Source organism: Gossypium arboreum, chromosome 3 (assembly GCF_025698485.1).
Source record: "Gossypium arboreum isolate Shixiya-1 chromosome 3, ASM2569848v2, whole genome shotgun sequence".
Classification (NCBI taxonomy): Eukaryota; Viridiplantae; Streptophyta; class Magnoliopsida; order Malvales; family Malvaceae; genus Gossypium; species Gossypium arboreum.
This window is the reverse complement of record NC_069072.1, coordinates 63,427,029-63,453,659: the sequence shown is the minus strand read 5'-3', so window position 1 is coordinate 63,453,659 and position 26,631 is coordinate 63,427,029. Positions and strand designations below refer to the sequence as shown.

Genomic DNA, 26,631 nt, shown 5'->3' with positions numbered 1-26,631 from the left:
CCCTTAAAGTTTTTATGGATGACTTCTCTATGTTCAGAAATGATTTTGAAGATTGCTTAAGAATTTGGAGATGGTTTTATGCCATTGTGAAGAAACAAATCCAGTATTAAACTAGGAGAGATGCCCTTTCATGCTCCGTGAAGGTATTGTCTTGGGACATATGGTGTCACAGCGAGGAATTGAAGTAGGCAAGGCAAAAATAAAAGTGATCAAAAAATTGTCACCGCCCACCAATGTTAAAGGTGTTAGAAGTTTTTTAGGACATGCATGATTTTACAAAAGATTTATTTAGGATTTTTTGAAAATCTGTAAACCCTTCAGTACTTTACTTGAATAGAATAAACTTTTTAATTTTGATGATCAATGTTTTCAGGCTTTTCAGGAACTCAAGAAGCAACTGGTAGCAACACCGTTTGTGGTTTCTCCAGAATGGGAATTGCCTTTTGAACTCATGTGCGACGCCAGTGATTATGCTGTGGGAGTAGTTTTTAGTCAAAGGAGAAATAAGGTACTACATGCAATATATTTTGCTAGTAGGACATTGATAGAAACTCAGCTCAATTATACCACTACAGAGAAGGAATTACTGGCAGTGGCCTTTGCATTCGACAAATTCTATTCTTATTTAGTAGGAATAGAGGTCACAGTCTCCACAGATCACTTAGCTATCAAGTACTTGGTACGAAAAAAAGATGCCAAGCCAAGATTGATTAAGTGGATACTCTTGTTACAAGAGTTTGATTTGGAAATTAGAGATTGGAAGGGAACCAAAATCAAGTGGCTGACCATTTGTCAAGAAAAGAATCAAGGAATGAAGATGAAAGCAATAAGTACATTAAGGAAGAATTCTTAGATAAACAGTTGCTTAATGCTAAGGCATTACCTTGGTACGCTGATCGCGTGATTTCGTGATAGGTTATAATTATTTATAATTAATCATTCTTGAAACTAACTATTATCGCGATGTAGGCAAGTGTACCTATCGAATAGTAGTAAAGTTTTAGCAAGACCGGATTGTCGAACCCAAAGGAACTAAAAGTACTAGTATTGACTGTCTTCTTATTATCTAGCCTAGGTATAGAGAGGTTTTGTTTTTAACTAACTAATTATCTAAACTAAGAACTCACAGAGAATAGAATTGGGGAATTGCTTTTGGGAAACTCAATTAAATTAAAACAATAACTAAATCCACCTAGACTATACTTGTTATTTTGGCTCCAAATCAGACGATTTATTCATTTAACTTGTTCCGTAGAGATCCCTAAGTTATGTTATTATCCCTATTCAAGACTAATAACGTCTAATCCCTAGATTGAATAATTGAGACCTTTCTCTAATTAACACCCTAGGGTTGCATTAACTCGATCTATGGATCCCCTTATTAGGTTTCACCCTAATTTGGCAAAATCTTGTCACCCTATGTCTAGGCGCGCAAACAAATCCGCTTAATTATGACAAATGTACTCTTAGACAGGGTTTATTCCTCCTCTGAATAAGATCTTATCTTGAATTAGTATCCTAGGATATCAAACCAAGAATTAAGAACACATAATTAAGAACAAGTTAAATATTTATCATACAATTCAGAAAATAATAACAAGATTCGTCTTAGGTTTCATTCCCCTTAGGTATTCAGGGGATTTAGGTCATAACTAAATAAGAAAACATCTCAGAATAATAAAGAATACAAAACATAAAGAAATCCCAAAACTCCTGAAGGGGAAATTGAGGAGAGATCTTCAGTCTTGATGATGAATCTGGCTTCTGAGATGGATTAATCGGCTTCCTTGGAGTAATTCCTTACTCCCTATTCTGTGTGTCCTCTATCTTCATCCTCTAGGGTGTATTTATAGGCTTTGGAATGCCTAAGAGCCCTCAAAATTAGCCTTTTTCGAATTGGACTCAACTTGGGCTCGGTAGGGACACGCCCGTGTGCGATTACTTCAGGCCATGATTGAGCCTGCCAAATTGACACGACCGTGTGGTCTACCCGTGTGAGGAGGTCCAGGCCGTGTTGATTTCGTACTTTGGCCCATTTTTTCCGTTTTTGACTCGTTTCTCGTTCCTTTCGCTCTCCTATGCTCTCCTAAGCATAAAACATGAAATTAAAGCATTAGGATCATCGAATTCACCAATTCTAATGGGAAATCATCCATAAAATGTGTTAAAAATGGGGTAAAAATATGTATAAATTACAGGTTATCAAATACCCCCACACTTAAGCATTTGCTTGTCCTCAAGAAAAATTCTCAACTCATAATCAAAATAAATTCTTCTCAACTTATAATTTCTATCGATAATATCTCAAAATAATCCTAGGTAATCATACATTGAGAATTCAACTAAAAGAACATAAAAGTTTCAAACATTCCAAGTTGAGTATTTAATCATGCAAACATAGGTGTCTCCCCTCATCTAAGTAATTACCATTGATTCAAAATATCACAGAGTTCCACATCCTCACTACAGATTCACTTAAATCACTCGAGGTGTTTAAGGACAATAAATGCAGTACTTAATAGTCAGTAATGAAAAGTCATTGCCATAAGCTTGCATGAAAATCAAATCTCCACCACTATAAATTAAGATGATACATCAATCAAAAGGTCTTTATGGGTTGTAATAAGGCTTGGTTAGGGGGTGTGGTCACAAGCTGAAAGTAGAATTGAGATTGAATTGAAAAATTACCTAACTAGAAAAATGGTTAATCATCACTTGCGTACAACAGGGCTTCTTCTCAGAATATGGAATTACTAATGTGTATACATTTTTTTTAAGAACAAGTTAAATAACATAAACTAACTATTAAGAACAAGACATAGCTAAGCAATTTCTTCAACTCAAATCTCTAAGGGATTTCAACAATAATGGTGTAACACCCTGAATTTGGGCCTAGAAGTTTTGGGCCTTGAGCATGGAAGTGATTGAAGGCAGCTTATAATATTTTGTTGTACATGTAAATTTCGTTAATGAAGGCTAGTTTTAGTGGTTAAGTGTGCTGAGAAGTGTTGGAGAAGTTCTGGGTTCAAACTTGGACTCTAGCAAAAATTTTGGTTTAAGGTGAATCAAACCCTGGGTGTAATAGGTAGGCCTTAAGAATATTGTTGGGAAATTGTGCCACAAAAAGCCTTGTGGTCTAGTGGCAAAGTAGCGCCACATAAGAGGCAGGTAGGTGGCGTCATGGAGTTGGCAAGGAGGTCTAGGGTTCGAAACTCATGGCAATCAAAGAGCATTTATTTTGTTAACAAGGGGCGGCAAGAGTTGGTGTTGAATTTAAACTCTGATGATGGAGGGATCCCACATCGGGAAGCTAACATAAGAGTGGATGCGAAGCTAGCTTTAAATAGAGAGAACCATGAGGAGAGTAAAGGTACCTTTCTTGGCTGATCCCTTTCGCTTTATGGTGTGCTCGTTTGGGTTGGGCATCGGGTAAGAGTGCTCGGAGCGCGGATTAAATCCAGTCTTCTATCAGATGTGTATTTCTCACTACTCTAGCTGTAGGATGGCTACTTCGGGCCAAAATGGACCGAAAGGGGCCATGTGGGCCCAATGGGCCTACGGGCCCAATTGGATAAGTTGTTTGATTGTGTAGTAAATATTGGACTAGGCTAGGTGAATCTCATATCTGTGGCTAGATTTGGGCTAAAGGGCCATACGAGTGTGTAGGCCCATTTGGGGGGAGAATAAGCTTTAGGCCCATTCGTATTGTATCCCTGTTGAGAATACTTTAGTTTACCAAATTACTGATATACCCTCGAGTTGTAAAATTATCAAAGTACCCCCGATTTACAGAATTACCGTTTTACCTTCGATTTACAAAATTATTGAAATACCCCTGTAGGGTAGAATTACTGAAATACCCTTGTAGGATAGAATTACCGAAACACCCTTGTAGGGTAGAAATACCGAAATACCCCTGTAGGGTAGAATTACCGAGATACCCTTGTGGGGTAAAATTATCATTTGCCCTAGGGTGTTAAATGACCTTTTGCCCTTGTGGACAAGTGGTGACTTGGACTGTGTGGTTGACGGATTTGATTATGAATATATGTTGGTGATATGAATGACTTGACTTTGATTGTTTGATTCAAATATGGGCATGACATTCTGCATACATGACATGTTACATGGGTTGGGATTTTGTACGTAGGAAGATCTGATCTATTAGGATCGCATGGTTGCTTGACGACTGTGGATCCACCAAAGGCTTAAGAGCCGTATATTCGTACTGATTTAATAAGGTCGCATGGGTCGCCTGAGACGACTGTGGACCGATTGATGGCTAAGTAACGATCATGTTACCAAAGGCTGTGTGCTGTTATTGTGGGCTTCATATCGATATTGTGGGCTTCGTGCCAATTATAGACCCGTTATCGATGGCTTTGTGCTAAGTATTCTATTAAGTGGCTTTGCCACAATTCTGATTCTGGTGGCTCTGCCACAATATTCTGTTATTAGCAGCTTTGCTGCATATTGGTGTGTGGGTTGGGTGGGTTGAGTTATTCCCCACATGGTGTGATGGGCTGGTACGGGTAGTGTGATGGCTGGATTGGGTTGGGATTGCATTCACATTCGATTCGATTCACACACGATTCGATTACGATTCTATCACTTGATTCGATTCGATTACATCACCGATTCGATTCGATTCTCATCTTGATTCTAGTTCTAATAATGTTTCTTATTTTGTAATGGGCTAAGGCCCATCTGGTACTGCCTGTTATAATGGGCTAAGGCCCAATTGATACTGAAACTATAAGTAGGGCTGGGGCCAGACTTTTAATTCTTTTATATGACTGACTGTTCCTTTTATATAGTAGGGGATTTCACATTGAGTTTTTATAAACTCACCCTGTTTATTAACCTTTCAAGAAATTTCCAGCCTTAGACGGATCAGAGCTGTGAGGGGCTCGGAGGAAGCCACACACACTGTTTATGTTACAGCTTTGATTATTACTTTTAAATGTTTTTATGTGGGTTGTAGTAAAGCCGTTGTAATTTTCTGGATTTCAAATTTGGAATTTTATTTATTGTTCTTATAATTGCTAGTATTAGAACACGGTTTTCCAAAGCAACTACTGTTGTTCAAAACATCACGTATCCACAATTGTTTTTAACTTAAGCTTTCGCAACTGCCAAGATTTTTACAAAGTTGTTAAGAATGTTATTCAGCTGAGGTTATCTAACAAGGTTTAAAAAGGGTATAAGTTTTTAACTATTAAGAAGGGTTTTTAATGGAAACATGGTTTTCGAAAAACACTTTAATGTGACACGCTAGATTCGAGCCAAACTTCCAGGTCGGGTTTTGGGTGTTTCAAATAGGTTAAGGGTTAATATTAAGGGTAATACAAGAAATGGCTTGTTGGGCTCAAGGGGGTTTACTAGGGGTTAATCGTGGAGGTAGGCTTTTCAATGCATAAGTGGGTTAATCCTAAGTGCCTTAATCATTTTGACATATCAAATCAAATGGTATGGTCTTGACATGCATAATCAAGCAAGTTCTAGAATAACAGTTCGATATTGACGCACTCAAAGTAATAATAAAAGCGATCGTGAAAGAATTAATAGATGCTCAAAAGGCTAAAAAATATGACAAAAATTATGGCTTTTTGATGGTTAAAACTTGTGAATTCTAACTCAAAGTAATACCTAACTTCGGGGAAACAACCTAAAATTTTAAATTCTTAAAAATCAACTTATCATGCTTGATTCTCTAATGTCTTGAGGTTTAAACAATCAAATGCATAAATGCCTATGTTTTAATTCAAGATATATCAATCATCGTCATAAGTCAATCAAAATTTATCCTAAATACGATATGAGAGCTTTCCAAGAGAACAAGGCAGCCATTCAGGGATTTTTCTGATAATGAAATAAATACCCCTCACACTTAAGATGTACATTGCTCTCAATGTACAAAGATAGATATTAGAATATAAAAATAAGATAGGGAGAGAAGTGAAACTTCCTATATGATGAATTCCTCAAACTGGAGTTTTGGAGAGTAATCGGTACGAGAGTGGAGGATGATACTCCGGCGGTGGTAGAGGTTTATTAGTCCATAAGTCCTGCACCAAAAGAATATTATATCTAGTGGTAGCTATGGTAGTGGTCGATCAGGACATGGCAGTCGTGGAGAACCATTCTTGGTGGAGGTTTTAGTTCCTATGCGATGATGAGCTTAAGAGCTCTAAATGTAACACCCCAAACCCGACCTGGAAGTTTGGCTCGAATCTGGTGTGTCACATTGAAGTGTTTTTCGAAAACCATGTTTCCATTAAAAATCCTTCTTAATAATTAAAAACTTATACCATTTTTAAACCTTGTTAGAAAACCTCAGCTGAATAACATTCTTAACAACTTTGTAAAAATCTTGGCGATTCTGAAGCTTAATTTAAAAAAGATTCTGGATCGTCATGTTTTGAACAACGATGAGTTGCTTTGGAAAACCGTGTTCTAATACTAGCAATTATAAGAACAATAAATAAAATTCTAAATTTGAATTCCAGAAAATTACAACGGCTTTACTATAACCCACATAAAAACATTTAAAAGTAATAATCAAAACTGTAGCATAAACAGTGTGTGTGGCTTCCTCCGAGCCCCTTGCAACTCCAATCCGTCTAAGGCTAGAAATTACCTGAAAGGTTAATAAACGGGGTGAGTTTACAAAAAGTCAGTGTGAAATCCCCTACTATATAAAAGGAACAGACAGTCATATAAAAGAATTAAAAGTCCATGCCCCACTACTTACGATTCAAGATCAATTGGGCCTTAGCCCATTATAACAGGAAGTACCAGATGGGCCTTAGCCCATTACAAAATAAGAAACATTATTAGAACTAGAATCAAGATGAGAATCAGAATCAGAATCAGAATCAGGTGACAGAATCAGAATCAAAATCAAGTGATAGAATCAGAATCAGAATCAGGTGACAGAATCAGAATCAGAATGTGAATGCAATCCCAACCAAATCCAGCCATCACACCATCCGTACCAGTCCATCACACCATGTGGGGAATAACTCAACCCACCCAGCCCACACACCAATATGCAACAAAGCTGCTAATAACAAAATATTGTGGCAGAGCCACCAGAATCAGATAATGTGGCAAAACCGCTTAACAGAATACGTGGCACAAAGCCATTGATAACATGTCTATAATTGGCACGAAGCCCACAATATCGATACGAAGCCCACAATACCGGCACACAGCCATAATCAGGTTGACACAAAGCCATATGTAGGTTGGCGCAAAGCCATAATCAGAATAATTGGCTTTAAGCCATTGGTAGCTGTATCATGTTAGGCACATAGCCATCAGCGACGGTAATATAGTTGGCACACAGCCTTGAGTAAATATGATCGACACAGAGTCGTCAATAATCATATATTGGCACATAGCCTTAGGGAAATACGTTTGGAACACAGCCTTCAGTAACATGATCGGCACTCAGCCATCGATCGGTCCACAGTCATCTCGGGTGACCCGTGTGACCTTATCAAATCAGTACAAATATACGGCTCTTAAGCCTTCGGTGGATCCACAGTCGTCAAGCAACCATGCAATGCTAACAGATCAGATCTTCCTCTGTATAAAATCCCAACCCATGCAACATGTCATGTATGCAGAATGTCATGCCCATATTTGAATCAAACAATCACAGTCAAGTCATTCATATCACTAACATATATTCACAATCAAATCCGTCAACCATACAGTCCAAGTCAGTCACTTGCCCACAAGGGCAAAACAGTCATTTAACACTCTAGGGGCAAAATGGTAATTTTACCCCACAAGGGTATCTCGGTAATTCTACCCTATAGGGGTATTTCGATATTTCTACCCTACAAGGGTATTTCGGTAATTCTACCCTACAGGGGTATTTCAGTAATTCTATCCTACAGGGGTATTTCAATAATTTTATAAATCGAGGGTAAAACGGTAATTTTATAAATCGGGGGTACTTTGGTAATTTTACAAATCGAGGGTATTTCAGTAATTTCATAGGTCGAGGTATTTCAGTAATTTCACAAATCAGGGGTATTTTGGTAATTTTACAAACTAGGGGTATTTTGGTAATTTTACAAACTAGGGGTATTTTGGTAATTTTACAAACCAGGGGTATTTTGGTAATTTTGCTAATCGAGGGAATTTTGGTAATTTTGCTACCCAATCTTTTTACTAGATTGGACGACGGGTTGTCACTCCTACATCTAAGATGTAACACATCCCCCCGCGAGAAGGAATGGAGGTAGTTATTAGGATAACCCAATTATGGTTTTGGATCAAGGTTTTCCAATGGGTGCTGCCTTTGTCATACTGATATTGAAAGAGTGCTTTTAGGTGGGACGACTAAATGAAATATCTCATGGGCATGATTTTGTAAACCAAGGGTATTTCAGTAATTTGGTAAACTAAAGTATTCTAAACAGGGAAAACAATACGAATGGGCCTAAGCCCATTCTTAGCCCAAATGGGCCCACATGCTCGTGTGGCCCTTTTAACCCAAATCTAGCCACAGATATGAGATTCACCTAGCCTAGTCCAATATTTACTACACAATCAAACAACTTATCCAATTGGGCCCGTAGGCCCATTGGGCCCACATGGCCCCTTTCGACCCATCGCGGCCCAAAGTAGCCATCCTACAGCTAGAGTAGTGACAAATACACACTTGATAGGAGACTGGAGTTAATCCGCGCTCCGAGCACTCTTAGCTAATGCCCAACCCAAACGAGCACGCCAAAAGCGAAAGGGATCAGCCAAGAAAGGTACCTTTACTCTCCTCATGGTTCTCTCTATTTAAAGCTAGCTTCGCATCCACTCTTATGTTAGCTTCCCGATGTGGGATCCCTCCATCATCAGAGTTTAAATTCAACACCAACTCTTGCCGCCTCTTGTTAGTAAAATAAATGCTCTTTGATTGCCATGAGTTTCGAACCCTGGACCTCCTTGCCAACTCTATGACGCCACCTTCTTGCCTCTTATGTGGCGCTACTTTGCCACTAGACCACAAGGCTTTTTGTGGCACAATTTCTCCAACAATATTCTTAAGGCCTATCTACTACACCCAGGGTTTGATTCACCTTAAACCAAAATTTTTGCTAGAGTCCGTGTTTGAACCGGGACTTCTCCAACACTTTTCAAAGACACTTAACCATTAAAACAAGCCTTCATTAATGAAATTTACATGCACAACAAAATATTATAAGCTGCCTTCAACCGCTCCCATGCTCAAGGCCCAAAACTTCTAGGCCCAAATTCAGGGTGTTACACTATATAACTGTGATAAGATTAGGAACTTTTTAGGGGATATTAGGAAGAATAATTACTCATAAAGAAATAACCGAAATTGATAATTAAAAATAAAATTCTAAAATCTAATAAAAATAAAAAGTAGTTTTAATAAAATTAAAAACATAAAATAATAAATAAATATTTTAAACATCTTCATCATTGGATGGTTCGCGAGGTGGGACAAAGCGATGAGATGTGGAGATCTTGACAAATCTCTCAGAGTAGCATAAATGTTGTCAAATCGTTGAAAACATTTGTAACGCCCTAATTTTCGGGATTTTCAGGATTTCTGTGATTGTCAATGAATTCTTAAAATTCCTGTGTTTTGTCTATTTTTCATAGGTTAATTATGTTAGTGGGCCTCTAGAAGACCCAAGCTTAAGTTAAAAACTCGGTAACTTTAGTTAATTTTAGTTCCATAGGAAAAAGGGGTTCTGGTGAATTGGGCTTTTAAGTATTAATTGGGTAAAATAAAACACAAAGAAGTAGGTGGCAAAGTGGCATGTGACGCCACTGGGAAGGCTATAAAAGTGGCGTGTGGATGCTAGGGAGAGCTGAGGTTCAAGTCATAATGATAGCATATTAAGGGAATTATTATTTTTATGTTTAGGAAGGGTAAGCAATGGAACTCAAGTAAAAGACTGTTAGGAGGAGTTTGAGTTGCTCAGGTGATTGAGTAAGGAGGGGATAAGGGAGGAGATTTAGGAGTTGATAAGGGGAGAAGATTTAGGAGCTAATCAAGGAGCAAGAGTTGGTCGGCCAAGGGCCTCTAGCATAGGAAATTCGACTAGGTCATTTAGTGTTGGGAATTTCGGCTTTTGGGAAGGGTGGCTGCCGAATTCTTTTTGTCTTTTTCTTTTTGATAGAAGCCGAACTTATACCCTACACCTGCCGACTCCTCCTCTTCAAGAACCAAATTCTCTCATCTTCTTCTCTTTCTTTCGGTCATCTGTTCCCTTTTCTTCCCATAGCTGAACTTGGAAGCCCTCATTGTGCCGTTTTCTCTATAGCCGAATACTACCTCTCATCTTTTTCCTTCTTTTTCCATATTTTCTTTTCCATAACCGAATCCATACCCTTCTTCCTCTATCTAATCCTTTATTTTTCCATCTTCAATTTTCCTCAGTAGCCGAATCTTGTGGTAGCCGAACTTTTCTGTTCTTACTTCTCTAAAAACCGAAACCTACATACCGGAGGTGAAGGAGGCTGAATCTTTGGTTGTTTGAATCTACTTCTCCTTGTGGCTGCGGCGGATTGGAGATAAAAGAATCATAGATAGGAACATTCTTCTGAATCGATCGAAGTTAGGTAAGTCTTTCGAACAACTGTCAGTAGTCTCATTGTTTTAGAAAGGAAAAGCCGAAACCCTTAGGGCTGGCTAGCGTTTTTGGACCAAGGGATTTGTGTTTTCTGTTGGTTGTGTAAGCGGTAGCGTGGTCAAGGGGATATACAGCAAAGGGCTTCAGGACTTATTCGGTTGGCTCTTAATATCTAACCCATATTTTGGCAAAAGGTAAGGAACTCTGGGATCTAAGGCTATGTTGGCCGAATATGGTAAGGGGTTAAAATACATAGTTATTTTCGATATATAGATTGACATGTTAGTAATCCAATTGTAGGCAGTTCGTGGGTGGATCTCGCCAACGTACCGTCATAAATCAGGTGTGTAACTGACATCCTCTCATAGATTAAATCGGCAAAAACCGAAAAGCCGAAATGCTGAAAAACTGATATTTTGAGAACATGCGAGTGTGCGAATGCTCGTGAGATTAATAGTTTGAGGTATATGGTAGATTAAAGTGATAAGGCTGTAGAGTGCACGATTCTGTACATTTCGATATTTTTGGGCTTAATGGGCCAAAAATCGAGATAGTGGGCCAACGAGCCCAATTCGGTAAGAAAACACGGTAAGTGTTTCTGGTCATACGTAAATGGCTATGTTATGAATGGAAACCTTAAAAATAGATAAATTACTGGAATACCCCTATGTATGGAAATTACTGATATACCCCTAGGTGCATTATACCCCTAGGGTTACTGTTGACTGAAAAGCATGATAATTTAATTCTATATGATGTATGCCATGATTGTATATCTACTGCATGGGGACATGGGTTATATTATGGAGGAAGTGTCTTGGTGGCTATGCCACATTTATCTGATCTGGTGGCTCTGCCACATATATTTGTTCTGGTGGCTCTGCCACAATTATCTGTTCTGGTGACTCTGTCACATTATCTGTTCTGGTAGCCATGCTGCATATTTCTATGGCGTGTAGCGGTTGGATGGGTCGAGTAGTCTCCCCACATGGTGAAAGGTTGGTATGGGGGTGCATGTGGTTGGATATGGGTTGGGTTTTACATAGACATGTAATATCTGTTCTGTTTTGTGATGGGCCTGTGGGTTTTACTGACTTCTGTTCTGGGCTAAGGCCAACTTATTCTGTTCTCTATGGTTGGGTTAATTTACACACTGAGTTTCCCCAAACTCACCCCTTTATTTCCATCCACGTAGGTAATCCCCAACCATAGTGGGCTTGGAGCTGTGAGGGATTCGGAGTGGCCACACGTTCTGCAAGATTAATTTTCTTCTGGTGAACTGGACATCCTTTTTATTACGTTTAAGGTTTTGGGTTCTTTAATTGTAATAAGGCCGCTTAATTATTTTTATGGTTTTAATATGTTTTATTAAGATAGGCATTACTTATATTTAACTGTCGAAATTGAATAGCTTTTAGGGCGGGTTTTTAAAAAAAAACAGCAATTGATTTCAAAAATACATGACAACAAGTAAAGCTTTTGCAATGAAAATATTTTCCAAAATTAATCACATTTCCTAAAAAGGACTTAATCAAATTGGTTTCCTGGAAATATGCATGACGTTAAGGTGTGGCAATGGCGGTGTGCATGTTTAGGATTGGATCCGAAGGGAGCTTGGTACTTAAGCAGTCCGATGGACTCACCTCCTCCTTTCCGGTTTCCTGCCTGGTGCTCAGCTTCCATTCACCTTAACCTGCATTAAAAATTATCTTTTAAAACACTAAGTAAGTTTCTTAGAACAACGGCCTAAAATGTTTTTGAACTCTTTGATGTGGCATGTCGGATCCGGCCATAACGTCTAGGCCGGGTTTGGGGTGTTACAATATTCCTGCTCGAATCGAGTGAGGCGCTCAGAGATGTCAGCATATGAAGCCACCGCATGAACTGGACGAGAGGATGGTGGTGGCTGGGATGGTGGGTCTTCGTGCTTGCGGAGGGACATCTCGGTGCCTCTCAATCATCCTCATGCTAAGCATGCTCGAGATGCCTTGTAGAAACATTTGGCTAATGAGGGTCAAGGATGATTCTTGGGCCGTGGTGTCGAAGAGCCTGAAGTGTCGAGCCAACTGAGTCACGTAGGTGCCAATAGAGATGATCCCCTTCCTATGCCGCTCCTTCTGGTGCTAAATCGTGAGGGCGATAAAATAGGCAAGGTCGATGACGTGCCAGTGCGACATACACCATAAAAAGTAGGCGTCGTGAGTGTTGACGATGCCAGTGCTCTCGCCTTCCTGTAATCGTGTGAGCCAAAATGGCGTGTAGGTACCTCAGGAAAGGTGGGAGAACTGATGCCTTGGAGCGGCTAGGATTGTGTACTAAAGTGTGCCAAAGTGTCCCAGCACTTCGAGGGAGAGAAGTGTATGTGGCGAGTGAGAGCATGTAGTTCATTCTCCTCCTTAAACTCCTCCGTATATAAGGCCAGTGCAGAACCAAACTCTGGGACGCTTAGCTGGCAGATTAATCTGCCTAGGTGAAATTAGACCGTGCCAGGATCATCGTAGCTTGTCATTACGGTCTGAATATGGAACGTTGAGCATAGTTCCATCGTGAGCTCGAGGTATGTTGGCTCGATGATCCTAAAGAACAGCTCCCAAGGGTCAGTGGTTAGGAGGGCTCGAATCGCATCAGCCAACTGAACTTGTTCTATGGTAGCCCAGTCGATGCAGCGGCCCGCAATTAAAGGTCTGGCCCGAAGGATTTGGAAAAGTTCTTCCTGGGGCCCACGGGGGAACGTAGGAGAGGGTGATGAAAATTCGCGGTTGGACCTGTGGAAGATGACACTCCCTTTCGTTTCTTGGAATCAGGTACGACAGTTTTCTTTCCTCGTGAAGATGACATGGTACCTGCAATCAAAACCATTAATTTATCTTGAGGAATGATCAAAGTAAAATAAAGACAAATTGTAAATAACAATCATAATTTCAGCAACTACTAAGACTAACCAGTTAATCAAAGCTAATTGTATGGCATGAAAATGGCAACAAATTTCATGTAATGCAACATGTGTGACAGATGAAAAATGTTAACACTAAAGGCATTAGTATGTTTATTGTTCTAATCATGAATATTTACTTCTAACTAATCAAATAAAGTAGAGAAATCATATAAAGAGTAAGAATTTGCACATGAAAAAGATAATAGCTTGTTCTATGAATAAAATGTGAGTGATAGAAAGATGAAAATAATGATGAAAAATGCATAGTTCCATGATAACTGACATGAAAAATGAGTGCAATTAAAGGGAAAAAAGTAAACAAACGCTAGAAAAGGGAGAATGAGCGGCAAAAATAGAGTTGGATGCGGCGCATAGGCGTGGCGAGGAGGTCGTGTGGACTTGCAGCGGCTAGGGTTAGGGTTTTTGGGTGGGGAAGAAAATGAATAGTGTAGGGTTTTTATAGATTTTGGGGCACACACCCAGGTAACACGCCCGTGTTCCCCAATTTCAGCCCGTGTGATTCGTGAATTTTGAATTTGGGCGCGTCTGACATTTAGTACACGCCCGTGTTCCTTGGGTGTGTGGGTGCACACGGCCGTGTCGAACGACCGTGTTTAGCTTCGTTCGCTTCTCCCACACCTGTGTATGCAAGGTGCACACCTGTATTAATTTAACAGGTTCGACCACGGGTACTAGACACGGGCGTGTCGCATGCCCATGCTGTTTTAACAGGTTCACCCATGGTTCTTCCACACGGGCGTGTCGCACGCCCATGTTGTTTTGGTAGGTTCGACCATAGCCATGTCGTACGACCATGGCATTTTATCGTATCCCGTGTTGGGGAAATCATTTGCCCTGTTTTCACACAGCCTTAAGCACGCCCGTTTGCGTGGCTGTGTCTTTGTGGAAAAACCGGTATTCAAGATCTCTATTAATAAGTTAGGTATTAAATACTAAAATGTAAAGAAATTAATATTGTTAGTGCTCGGGTTGCCTCTCTAGAAGCACTTATTTATAGTCTAAGCTCGACTTACCTTTCCGTTGAATGATCATGGTGGTTTGAGGAGTTTATATTCCTCATTCCTGCTATCAATCTCATCAAAATAAGGTTTTAAATGGGTGTTGTTTACCTTAAAAGTGCCGAACTTGGGGTGACTTACCTCAACTGTACCGAATAGAAAAATACTAAGTACCGTAAGAGGGATTTCTTCATCCGGTCTGGCATTAACAATGTGAGGATCTGTGGCATCTAATAAGACTTTATCACCAGCCTTAAGTTGATTTGGAAAGGTATCGAGCTCATTCTGGCGTAGTTTTGGTTTATCGTATGTTCTTGATTTATGTGTTCACCATTCATCTAGCTCCTCTATTTGCAGTCTTCATTCTTCATGAGTAGGTCATCTACTATTGCTTAAGAATGACTCATGTGCTTCCTTCAGACTCATTTCCTGCAAAGTAGGTTTCACCATATTGTCAGTTTTAGTAGAATGGGTTAAATAATCACCTTCAATTTCTAATGTGTTACCAGAATTGTGAGCTTGAGGGTGATTGGTTCATCTCCCACCCGGAGTGTGAGTTCACCTGTGCCAACATAAATGATCATTTTAGCAGTTGCTAAAAAGGGCCTTCCTAGAATTAAAGGAGTGTTGCTATCCTCCTTTATGTCTAGAACAATGAAGTCAACAGGAAATATAAATTTATCAATTTTAACTAGCACATCTTCAATAATACCCCTAGGGAATCTTATAGTTTTATCTGCTAATTGAATGCTCATCCTAGTCTGTTTGGGTTTCCTGAGACCTAGTTGCTTAAACATTTTGTAAGGCTTGACGTTGATACTAGCCCCTAATTCAGCTAATGCATTATTAACATCTAAACTACCAATTAAGCAAGGAATTGTTAAACTCCCTGGATCTTTTAGTTTGTTGGGTAGTTTGTTCTGGAGAATAGCTGAGCAAACTGCGTTTAGCTCCAAATGCGACGCCTCATCCAACTTCCACTTATTTGCTAAAAGCTCCTTTAAAAATTTCATTGCGTTTGCCATCTGCGATAGAGCTTCAATAAACGGTAAGTTAATATGTAATTTTTTTAGGAGTTTAAGGAATTTACCAAATTGTTCATCTGAGCGGTCTTTCCTTGTTGCGTTGGAGTATGGCACATGAGGTTTATATTCGATAGTCACTGGTTTGTTTTTATTATAATCTACCTCACCTTTACCTTTGCTTACCACCATTTCTTGCCTCGGTTCTGGCTCAGGCTCAACAAATACTTCTTCATTTTGAACATTAATCGCGCTTAGCTGTTCCCATGGGTTAGGTTCAGTATTAGTTGGCAAGTTACCTTGTGGTCGTTCGGAGATTAGTTTAGAAAGCTGGCCTATCTGAGTTTTGAGCCCTTGGATTGATGCTTGTTGATTTTTAAGTGTCGTTTTGGTGTTCTAAAAATAGGTTTCTGATACCGAGATAAACTTTGTGAGCATCTCTTCAGGGTTCGGTTTCTTTTCCTGTTGATAGGGTGGCTATTGGTAGCCCGGAAGTGGTTGCTGATTTCCTTGGCCTCCCCATGAGAAATTTGGGTGGTTCCTCCAACCTGCATTATAAGTGTTACTATATGGATTGTTTTGCGGTCGAGGATTATTACCCATGTAATTTAATTGCTCGTTATCCATGTTGTGGCCATAAGGTTGGTATTTCAAACGGCTTTTTCCACCTCCACTTGCTTCACACTGCATTACTGGGTGAACCTGTGAAGAATTAAGAAAACCATCAATTTTCTTATTCAAGAGTTCTACCTGATTAAAGAGCATGGTGACCGAATCGACGTTATAAACACCAGCTGTTTTCGTTGGGTTTGTACTCATGACTTGCCGCTGATAGTTATTCAATGGCATCTCCTCTATGAACTCATAAGCATCTTCAGGTGTTTTATTATTGATGGTTCCACTAGCAGCTGCGTCAACCATTTGCCGAGTCGAAGGATTCAGGCCATTATGGAATGTTTGAATCTAAAGCCAAAGCGGTAACCCATGGTGAGGACACCTTCTCAAAAGGTCCTTGGATCTCTCCCATGCATCGTAGAGTGTTTCTAAATCCATCTACACAAAAGAAGACATATCATTACGTAATTTAGCCGTTTTAGCCGGCAGAAAATATTTTAGTAAAACTTTTTCAGTTATTTGTTCCCAAGTAGTAATTGACCCTCGTGGTAATAAGTTCAACCACTTTTTAGCTTTGTTCCTCAATGAGAAAGGGAATAATCGAAGACAAATGACATCGTCAGAAATGCCATTAATTTTAAATGTATCGCATAGTTCCAGAAAGTTTTCTAAGTGAGTGTTGGGATCTTCATCCTGCAAACCTTCAAACTGAACAAACTGTTGTATCATTTGAATTGTATTAGGTTTCAGTTCAAAAGTATTTGTAGCTACAGCAGGTCTAGCTATGCTTGATTCAGTTCCTGTTAAAGAAGGTTTAGCATAATCATACATAGTGCGTGGAGCAGGATTTTGATTAGCCGCAATTGCAGGAGGTAGCTGATTGTCTTGGTTTTTAGCCATCTCTTCAGTTGGGGTTTGAGTATCATCTTCTTGCTCGTTCTTTGTGTATCTTAGGCTTCGCCTTATTTCTCTTTGGTTTCTGCGAACTGTGCGATCGATTTCTTCGTCAAAAAGTAGTGGTCCTGACGGGTTTCTTCTAGTCATAAACTATAAAAAAACCTGCCAGAAGAAGGAAAAAGAAAATTAGTAAATTAGAATAAAATTAAAAATAAAATTAGATCGCAAGAAGAATAAATGGCTAAAGTAATAAAATTTGAGTGTTCCTAATATTTTAGTTCCTTAGCAACGGCGCCAAAAATTGATCGCGTGATTTCGTCATAGGTTTTAAATATTTATAATTAATCGTTCTTGAAACTAACTATTATCGCGATGTAGGAAAGTGTACCTATCGAACAGTAGTAAAGTTTTAGCAAGACCGGATTGTCGAACCCAAATGAACTAAAAGGACTAGTATTGATTGTCTTTTTATTATCTAGCCAAGGAATAGAGAGGCTTTGTTTTTAACTAACTAATTATCTAAACTAAGAACTCACAGAGAATAGAATTGGGGAATTGCTTTTGGGAAAATCGATTGAATTAAAACAATACCTAAGAAAAAATCCACCTAGACTGTACTTGTTATTCTGGCTCCGAATCGGACGATTTATTCATTTAACTTGTTCCATAGATATCCTTAAGTTATGTTATTATCCCTATTCAAAACTAATAGCGTCTAATCCCTAAATTGAATAATTGAGACCTTTCTCTAACTAACACCCTAGGGTTGATTAACTCGATTCATGGATCCCCTTATTAGGTTTCACCCTAATCCGGCAAAATCTTGTCATCCTATGTCTAGGCGCGCATACAACTCTACTTAATTATGACAAATGTACTCTTAGACATGGTCTATTCCTACTCTGAATAAGAGCTTATCTTGAATCAGTATCCTGGGATATCAAAACAAGAATTAAGAACACATAATTAAGAACAAGTTAAATATTTATCATACAATTCAGAAAATAATAACAAGATTCGTCTTAAGTTCCATTCCCCTTACGTATTCAGGGGATTTAGTTCATAACTAAATAAGAAAACATCTCAGAATAATAAAGAATCCAAAACATAAAGAAAACCCAAAACTCCTGAAGGGGAAATTGAGAAGAGATCTTCAGTCTTGATGATGAATCTGGCTTCTAAGATGGATCAATCGGCTTCCTTGGAGTAATTCCTTACTCCCTATTCTGTGTGTCCTCTATCTTCCTCCTCTAGGGTGTATTTATAAGCTTTGGAATGCCTAAGATCCCTCAAAATTAGCCTTTTCCGAATTGGACTCAACTTAGGGTCGGTAGGGACACGCCCGTGTGTGATTACTTCAGGCCATGCTTGAGCCTATGAAATTGACACGGCTGTGTGGTCTACACATGTGAGGAGGTCCAGGCAGTGTTGATTTCGTACTTTGGCCCATTTTCTCCGTTTTTGGCCTGTTTCTCGTTCCTTTTGCTCTCCTATGCTCTCCTAAGTATAAAACATGAAATTAAAGCATTAGGAGCATCAAATTCACCAATTCTAATGGGAAATCCTCCATAAAATACGTTAAACATGGGGTAAAAATATGTATAAATTACGGTTTATCATACGCCGACATAGTAAACTTCTTAGTAAGTGGTGTAATGCCACCTAACTTCAACACTCAAAGAAAACAAAAATTTCTTCACGATTTTGTTATGGGCTCAGTCGAAACCGACATCAGCATCGTAATGGGCTCAAGCCCGGTACTCTGATTCTTGTAATGGGCTAAGGCCTAACTGATACTGGAACATTTCTGATACGGGCTTAGGCCCAGATTGTATTTGTGTCTGACTGTTTGTTTAATAAGGGATTACACACTGAGTTTTCATAAACTCACCCTTCTGCTTATCTATGCAGATAATCCTTAGCTGGGTCAGTGCTACAAGAGACTCGAAGGTGGCCACACAACAGCTTACGCTTCCGTATTTATCTTTTAAATTATAAGTAGTTTAATTTGGGTATTTTTATGTAATAAGGCCTCTCTGGATTTTATTTTTAATTTGGGGATTTATATTTGTTTTTCTTTAATACTGGAAGCAATAGGAAAAACATGCGGGTTTTCAAAAATACCACAAATACGTAACTGTTTTAAGAGTTACCACAAGAAAACTACGTTTTACAGGTAAATGCTAGTACACCGCTGTTTTAAAAAGCTTCCGCTATAAACGAGATTTTGAAATTAATTACGTTATAAAGTAAATACTTTTTAATAGTGACGCGAATTTTTAAAATATTCTTTTAGATCACACAAAGAGGCTTAATAAAGATTGGGCTTTGTAATCGATATCATGCTTTACAAAAACCACTTCAATGTGACAGCGCCAAATTGGCATAACGTCAGGCCGGGTTTGGGGTGTTACATTTTGTGGTATTAGAGCCAAGTTGCAAAACTTGGCTATTGTTTGGGTTTCTTTAAAACTTAAAATTTTGAAAAAGGATTGTTTTAAATGAGTTGAAATACTTGGAAATGTTTTACTGAAAGTGTGGTACACCTACTCTCTAGCACTGATTCTGTAATTTCTCTAAAACTTTTGTCTGTTTCAATTGAAATACTGAGACTACTATAGGTCGTAGACTTACTGAAATATTCTGTTTAGGGTAAACTGAAACTGTAGTAAAAATACAATCTGCAAAAACAAAACTCTGAACAACTGATACTATTTTTCATAAGATATTTGTTAATAAACACTGGAACTATAAGCTGATGCATAAAACTGTTAAAATAGATAAAGTGTAATTTGATAATGAGCACTAGATGAAAGGGGTACAAGAGGCTGTGGCGGAGGCTGTGGAGGTGCTTGGGCTGGGTCTTCGTCATTGGGTCACATGCCTAACGATGAAGCTAGGGAGGCACTGGCTTCACCCGTAACTGAGACTGGGTCTCACGATCGTGCGGTTGGGGATGACGCACTGTCCCAAGCTATGTTGTGAATTTTAGAGAGGGTTGCTGGACCTAACACTGGTACTGTGGACTGTGGGTTGGTTACGGAACGTCTCCGGTCCAATAGGGCTAAGATCTTTAGGGGTATTACTGGAGTTGCCCCTAATGTGGCTGAATATTCGATCGAGGCCATAGAGAGGATCATGGATGACCTCGACTACACCCTCGAGCAGAAACTAAAAGGCGCAGTGTCATTGATACAAGATGAAGCCTATCAGTGGTGGCTTATGGTTAAAAAGGGTACCCAATCCGACCGGTTGACCTGGGAATTTTTCAAGACTGCATTCCAAGGAAAATATGTGGGCACTAGTTATGTGGATGCCTGGAGGAGAGAGTTTCAAAATTTGACTCAAGGGGATAAATCTGTGGCTGAATACAAAGTTGGATTTTTGTGACTTAGCTGCTATGTGCGTGGGATGGTGGTAACTGAATATGAGCACTACGTTCATTTCAAAGACGGCCTTAAAGATAGTCTAGGGTTTTGATAGCTCCATAGAGGGAGCGAGATTTTGTTGCTTTAGTGGATAAGGCGAAGATCACCGAGGATGTGAAGCACGCTGAGCGCTAGAACCGTGAAAAGTAAAGGGGTAGGAACAAGAGGGATTCAGAGCCCTTATGTTCATTTATGAGGCCTAAGAAAAAGCCCAGAGTTGATGGGCCAGTCAAAGTTGATGCCCCTATTGCTGTCACTGAATTGCAGCCCTGTGTTGTTTGTGGGAGGCACCATCAAGGCGAGTGCTAGTGAAAGATTGGAGCATGTTTTAGGTGCGGATCTTTGGAGCACCGTATCAGAGATTGTCCACGGAGGCCTGATTAGATGCAAGCTACTGGAATAGATATTGTTCAACCACCGAGAGGTGTTTAGTAGCCACTGAAAGGCCGTGGTCAGGCCAGGGGTAGAAATGGTATGGGCTGTGGTCATGGAGTAGAGGGTAGAGGTGCTGGTTATACTGAGGGAAGGCAACTGGCACTAGCTTATACTGCATGTCATTGAGAGGACGGAGACACCCAAAATGTTGATACGAGTACTTTCTTTATCCATAATGTACCTTATGCCGTACTGATTGATATTGGATCTATGCATTCCTATATATAACATGTACTGTACCTGAGACCTCGAGGTTAATGGTTGAAAGCACCGTGAGTGAGGTTACTGAGTCCACTAGTGGCAGATTTACCTTTGGAAGACCAAAGAGTTATCTTCTTGGCAGTTTTGACAAAACTCCCTTTTTGAGAATTAAACCTAATACTGGGTATGGACCGGTTGGTTAAGCAACAAGTGGATTTGGATTGTGCTATCACTCAGGTTAAGTGTGGTAGTGTTTGGAATTAGAGTGCATAGCAGGAGCATAGTGGTGTAGTCTGTGACAGCCCAAAATTGACCCTAGTCGGAATGTGGTTTCGGTACCACAAAACCGAGACATAAAAATAATTTAAAATTTATTTTGATGCCTATAATATGTGTGTGCTCGTGTGTGAATTTTGAATTCTTTGATTTAGTTAATTTGATAGTGAATTGAAAGAAAAAGGACTCATGTGAAAGGATTTAAAAATATGTAGCTAATTTCAAGAGGTTAATAAAGGAATGAAGCAAAATAAATGGAGTTGCATGTCAAATACTCCATTTATTTTGAATGAGTGGCCGGCCATGTCTAGATTATGGGCAAGGGGACATGTTTCCAACATGTTTAGTTAGTGCATTATGTAGAAAGAATTAAGAAATGAAAAAAAAATGAGCATGGATGCCCCCTTGGTGCCGTAGCTAGAGAGAAAGAAAGAAAAAAAAAAAAAGTTGTCATTCATCCTTTCTTTGAGCAAAGACTAAGAAAGAAAAAACAAAAAATTGTTCATCTTTTCCCCTCCTTCCTTTGGCCGAAATTCCTAAGAGGAAGAAGAGATTTTTGCTTCATTTTCTTTGTTTAGAAGAGATCTAGAAGGAGATTTGGCTAAACTTGCATCAAGATTAAGGTATGTATGAGGTTGTGTCATGAGATTCATGCTTGTTTTGGTTGCTAACTTGATGTGCATGTTAGCCATGGTTCAAATCCTTGTTATGCCATGAAAAATGGTATTTGGCCAAGGTTGATATTGTGTTAAAGCCATTGCATGCTAAATGTGAAGCTTGCTAATGATGCATGCAATGATGGATTGACTACTCTTGAAATTTCTTTGTAGCAATCTTGAGTAAGACATTGAGTTCTTTGTTTAACCATGACCAAAGTTCAATGGGGTATGATTGTGATGTATTCGCCATGATGCATTCATGAGCATGATTTATGCTTGTTACTTGATTGGTAAAATTTGTGTTTTAGAGGGTTATGAACACCTTGAGATTCGCCATGCACCTATATGTGTATATATGTTTGCACATGATATTTTGATTATGAAGAAAGTGATAAATATGTTTGTTTAAAGAAGAAATTTGTTGAAGAATGTTGTGAAATTTGCATGTACATTCGGCCTAGTACATGTATAGTGTGAAAAACCTTGAAATTATTTTTGATTTTGTGTATTTATGACCATGTGTAATCGGCCACATGAGTAATTTGAGCACTTGATGTTATGTTAAAATTCTTGAGCTTAAATATGTGGATGTATGTATATAAGGGCCAAGTACTTTGAACTTCACGTTGATGTTTGAATGTATTGAATTGCTTGTTGTGATGTAAAATGTGCATGACCATTGTGTATTTGAGCTAAAGGATGGCCATATGACCATTTACACTCCTTGTCATATTCGGCCATAAGCTATCATGATGAGATTTTAATAAGTTAAATTTGTGTGAATTAGCTCAAGAGCAAAGGGGAGCTAAATCCGATAAAGGGAAGGAAAAAGTAGTTGAATAGCCGTCGAAATCGCTCGACAACATCCGAGGTAAGTCTTGAGTGATGACCCTACTTGAATTATATCAAAATTATGCTCCTTGTTTGTGTGGCCATTGAGCGAAATAGTAAAGGTTGATAAATATTTTGTGTTAGAGCTTTAGTAACGAAAATGAACTATGGACGTGTCTTGAATATTGATATATGTGTAAGTGAACATTGGAAATATATCCGGGCTAAGACCAAGGCATTCGTGCGAGTTGATATATCCGGGCTAAGACCAAGGCATTCGTGCGAGTTGATATATCCGGGCTAAGACCGAAGGCATTCGTGCGAGTTGATATATCCGGCTAAGACCAAGGCCTTTGTGCAAGTCACCAAATCCGGGTTATGACCAAGGCAATCGTCTGAGTCGCTATATCCGGTTAAATCCAAAGTATGTGATTCGAAGTGAGCAATCTTGCTGTGAAAATTTCAGCTTATACACTTGTGAAAATTCCAGCAATGAGGTATGTTTGTATGTGCTTGTACTAATTGAATTCTTACAAGTAAGTATCGCTAGGTTGATAAGCGAGCTACCGGCCTTGGGCTAAGTTGTTCTTTTGTGTATGAACCTAAGGGTCGGTGATGTGAAATAAGTATGAGTATGGGAATGTGAATTAGTAAAGTGGTTTAATTAGCCATGTGAATAAAATACCTTAGTCAAAGCTGATTTCATTGCTTGAGACTTACTAAGCATTAAAATGCTTACCCGTTGCTTTGGCTCTCTGTTTTATAGGTTTATTCGTTAGCTATCGGATTCGGGATCAAAGCGATCGAAGTCATCCACACTATTGAAGCCCCATTTTGGTACAAATTTTGGTTGAACTTTGAAATGGCATGTATAGGACCATCCTTTGTTGAAGGTCATGTACCTTCCGGTTTGTGTAAACTTGGATAGCCATGCGAAAATGGCTTATATAATTTTTAGCATAGAACTATAATCGTTTGTATGTTGACCCTTATGAGGTATGGAATTATTTTGAAACGATTAGCCATTGGAATGGTTAATCATGATCACACTTTGTGCTATGTATGTAAAAAGGGCCAATTGAATCATGGAAAGTATGAAATAGGTAAAGCCTACTAAAGGCAGATGCTGACAGCAGCAGTGACGTGGATGTGAAAAATCACTAAAAATAGTAGGAATGGTATTAAATAGCGAATAAATTATGTAAGTGTACCTTGATGAATCTACTTTCATATGGAAGAAACGAAATGGTCATATGAGTTATAAGTTAACAGATTTTAAAGTTCTTGGGGAATAGGGCCAGAACGGTTTCTGGATCCCCTGTTCCAACTTTGGAAAATCATTGTAAATTAACCAGAGATAATTAGGAGTCATTCCATATATGTGTAGATTCCTCTCTGAGTCTAGTTTCTACAGAAACAAACGGCATTAGTATTGAAGCCCTGTACAGGAGATATCCAATTCGTAACGCACAAAGGTCAGTGTAGTCGATCCCTACAACAGGCGAGACTTTAACTAATAAACTGTACTAATTGGCTCGACCAAAATTCTAGAAAAAATATGTAGATGGACATATGAGTCTAGTTTCAGGAAAAATTTACGGAACTGATTTTCGAGTTGTAAAACTCAAGTTATGAATTTTGGAGCGACTAGTACTCAGATTGGCAGCTTGTCTGAAAATTGTCAATAAGTGGGTTGAAGTGCATTAACACCTCGCGTTCGACTCGTGACGGTCTCGGGTTCGGGTGTTACAATTTTATTGGTATCGAGCTACGGTTTAGTCGATTCTAGGACTACCGTAATGCGTTTGGGTCTAGCTATACATGCCATTTTATGTGATTATATGATAGTGTGGTGATTTCGACGTTTGAACTTGTGTTTATTTATAGTAATGGATCCCGATCCCAACCGAGCGATAGTGATGATGTGGAGAGTGTGGCGCTGCCTCAAGACAAGGGACAGCGCGGCGGACTCTCAACCTGTTGCTAGCAATCCGAATGATGAGGCTAGACAAGCCTTTTATAGCGTGATGAATGATTGGTTCAACCAATACATTCGAACTAATACTACTGTTCCACAACCTCCATTCCCAACAAACACACACTCGCACCTACAATGCCCCGGTAATTGACCAAATAAGGTCGAATAAGCCCCAGCTTGATAGAATCCAAAACATGGGGCTCTGAATTTAAAGCTACGGATAGTGATGATGCCGAGCAAGCGAATTTTGGTTGGACAACACGATCCGGTACTCGATGAGCTATCTTGTACACCGATGAATGCCTAAAGTGTACCATCTCCTTGCTACGTGATTACGCCTACTATTGGTGGAGTACTCGACTTCACAGTGCCCGAACAAGTAACTTGGGAGTTCTTTCAAACCGAATTTCGGAAAAAGTATATCGATCGATTTATGGACCAAAAGCGAAAGGAATTTCTCGAACTTAAACAAGGTTCCATGTCGGTTACCGACTATGAACGAAAATTCGTGAGGCTTAGCCAGACAGCGAGAATGCATTTCTTGAAGTCGTGATGTGTAAACGCTCAAGATGGACTGAATGATGAGATAAAGGCGTATGTTGGCATTTTGGAAATCAGAGTTTGTGACTCTCGTCGAGCGAGCGTGCAAAGCCGAGGAGCTTAGTATGGAGAAAAGGAAAGCGGAGCGCGGAGCAAGGGAGTTTCAGTAAGAGGTATTCGGGAAGCCCTTCCAACAGTCATCAAAGAAACTTAGAGATGGCTTAGGCCGATCTAGAGACACTTCGGGCTTTTCTAGACGAGATCGCGATCGACCCCTGTGACCACGAATCACTTGATCGCCGATGAGTGGGAATGATCGACGAGAGAGGACGAGTGCGATTTGTGGCAAATGGCATTTTGGAAGTCAGAGATTCCGTGACCGCTCTGTTACAAGTGTGGATCAGTTGACCACTTCATTAAAGATTGCCCGAGGTTATGCGAGCAGAATGTAGATCGGAGTGGGAAACCGGGTACTACCACCGCCGAGGTAGACCATCCGGAAATACGGGCAAGGCTAGTGGTGGTCGAGAGGATCTAGAGATCTTTGCGACCAGATCCGAGGCTCGGCTCCAGCTAGGACTTATGCTATCTGCTGCGAGGATGCCTCCTCGCCGGATGTTATTACGGGTACTTTCACTCTCTTTGATACTAATGTGATTGCTTTGATTGACCCCGGTTCTACTCATTCTTATATATGCGAAACATTAGCATCCAAGAAGACTTTATCTATTGAGTCTCTTGAGTTCGTAATCCGGTGTCAAATCCTTTGGGTCGTTATGTGCTTGTCGACGAGTGTGTAAGAAATGCCCCTAGTAATTGAGGTACTGCTTTCCGCGGACTTGATGCTTTTGCCGCTCGATGAATTTGATGTTATTCTTGGGTTGGATTGGTTGACCGTGCATGATGCGGTTGTGAATTGCAAAAGCAAGACTATTGATTTGAGATGCGCAAACAACGAGATGATCCGAGTTGAGTCTACGAACTTGAAGGGGTTGCCAGCTGTAATATCATCAATGTTGGCCCAGAAATATGTAAGAAAAGGGTGTGAAGCATACCTTGCGTATGTACTTGATGATAAGGAGTTAGGAATAGAACCCAAATCTGTGCCGGTGGTTTGTGAATACCCGGACGTTTTTCCCGAAGAATTGCCGGGTTTGCCACCTGTTCGGGAGA

General features: G+C 39.6%; 1 non-coding gene across 1 annotated transcript; it reads left to right on the top strand.

The window, feature by feature from the left end:
• Positions 1–16,577: 16,577 nt before the first annotated feature.
• On the top strand, positions 16,578–16,684 carry LOC128290698 (small nucleolar RNA R71). Its single transcript, XR_008280486.1, has one exon. It is a non-coding gene; the product is annotated as a small nucleolar RNA R71 (small nucleolar RNA).
• The last annotated feature ends 9,947 nt before the right edge of the window (positions 16,685–26,631 follow it).